Source organism: Penaeus monodon, unplaced genomic scaffold (assembly GCF_015228065.2).
Source record: "Penaeus monodon isolate SGIC_2016 unplaced genomic scaffold, NSTDA_Pmon_1 PmonScaffold_1828, whole genome shotgun sequence".
Classification (NCBI taxonomy): Eukaryota; Metazoa; Arthropoda; class Malacostraca; order Decapoda; family Penaeidae; genus Penaeus; species Penaeus monodon.
In genome coordinates, this window is record NW_023647794.1 from 26,978 (window position 1) to 29,079 (window position 2,102).

At 33.2% G+C, this 2,102-nt stretch overlaps 1 long non-coding RNA gene across 1 annotated transcript; it reads left to right on the forward strand.

The window, feature by feature from the left end:
- Positions 1–400: 400 nt before the first annotated feature.
- Positions 401–1,873, forward strand: LOC119569724. The gene is made up of 2 exons (XR_005228314.1): positions 401–525; positions 1,162–1,873. It is a non-coding gene; the product is annotated as an uncharacterized LOC119569724 (long non-coding RNA).
- Positions 1,874–2,102: the final 229 nt, after the last annotated feature.

Genomic DNA, 2,102 nt, shown 5'->3' on the forward strand with positions numbered 1-2,102 from the left:
GTCATTATGTAAAGAGAGGGGGGGGGGACTCTCAATATAAAGCCTTTGTTTGCTAAATTTGGGATGGAATTAGAGAGAGTGTTAAACTAGGAAATATTTCTGACATGTTTTTTGATGAGAAAAAAAATGGTTAGTATACTCGACCTCATGCTTATTTACATACATGAGCCTTCCCACGTTTCTTTAAAAAAGGAAATTCTTATGATATTTTCATTATGTCATTCAAACATCCTTCAAAATAGATACGCAGTTATTTATCTCACCAAATGTAATGAAAAAAAATCACTGATTGGCATCATTAGTGGACCAGGTGAGAGTTCCGCTTATTAGGTGCGATTTCTACGATCCGCTTTCAGTCTCGCTCGACCGTTCGCAGGGGGAGACGTCGGCGATTTCCTATCAGAGGGTAAAGCCAAGCCGGAAGCAAGGAAACGAGTTCGTGTTTCGTTCAACTGAAAAAAGCAAAAGCTGTCAGCGATGTCTCTCCGCTTTATACTAGTGGCAGTTTGCCTCTCGTCCTCTTTTGTAAGATATTTATTTGTTTTTTTACGTTGTATATGTTTATATTTATATAAATACAAATATACACAATTATGTGTGTATATATGTTATATATGATATGATATATATATATTATATATATATATATTATATATATATATATATATATATATATATATATATATATTTGTGTGTGTGTGTGTGTGTGTGTGTGTATACATATGTATACATACATATATAATATATATATATATATATATATATATATATATATATATATATATATACATATATGTATGTGTGTGTATATATATACACATACACGTATGTGTGTGTGTGTATATATGTATATGCATATGTATATACGTATATATTATATATATATATATATATTATATATATATCTATATAATATTCATTTATTCTATATAAGCTTATATTACTCCGCTGCAGCGAGCAGTGTGTCTTTCCTAATAATTTATTAATATAGTCACACACGTGTGTATTTGATTTGAAACATATTCAGCATACAGTTGACATCAGTAATGTTGCTAATGAATCTCCCTCTCTCTTTTTTTATTTTCTCCCGCCCGTCCCTCCTCTCTCTTCTCTTCTACCCCCCCCCCCCCCCACTTCGCCCTCTTTGTCTCTCTCCAATAGACTCTGCTGCCAGCGTGCCCTTCCCCGACTGCCCAGAAGGGTGCCCGGCTGACTGTCCGACACGATGGTTTGCCGACCAAGACCGCTCCTGTCTGAAATGCGAGTGCGACCCCAACAGCACAGGGTCGCCTTGGGACTAGCTTCCCCCCTGCTTAAATGCTTTTGGAAAGTGACGTTGCCTGTTCCCTTGAAAATGCTGTTTTTTTCAAGTTTAAGCCTTTTCTTTCTTTCTTTCTTTTTTCTTTTTTGGCTTTTGGGCGATCATCGTTGATTTTGTATTTTGATAGAAAATGTTTGTGATTTTGGTGTGTTTTTCTTTTTAAGCTTTTGTTTAAAGCGGTCATTATTGATCGTGTATATTGACCTGAAAATTATTGTTTTTGTCGATTTTTCCCCTCTCTTTTTTCACCATACAATATTTATATTGTATGATGCTGTATTTTGTAAAATTACCATCATTTTAAGGGTTGGAATGTGTGATATTTACTGGATACTTATTGAAATGTTTGTTTAAAGCACCGTAGTGTTTATTCTTAAGAGTTCGAGGGAAGAAAGAGCACGAGCTTACAACCTTTGTTTGTTAAAATGAACTTTTAAAACCATCCAAGGTATACGCGCTTAAATATATATCCCTGTAATCTTTTTTTGAAATGCCGGATGCTATATGTCATTAAATTTTGAAGCGCTGGTTAATAAATTATATAAAGCAAAAGTGCATTTTTTTATTCCTTCCAGTTAAAAAAATATATTTAAAGATGATGCTGAGTAAAGAGTGACAGAGACGTTGACAATAACAAGGATAACGAGAATGATAATGGTAATAAGTTATTATTACCATAATGTAAAAACAAGGGATAAAGTCGTAAAAGCAAATATAACATATAATTAAAAAAGATAATGGAAGCCAAAATGACATTATTCAAATATTTATTGTGTTATAT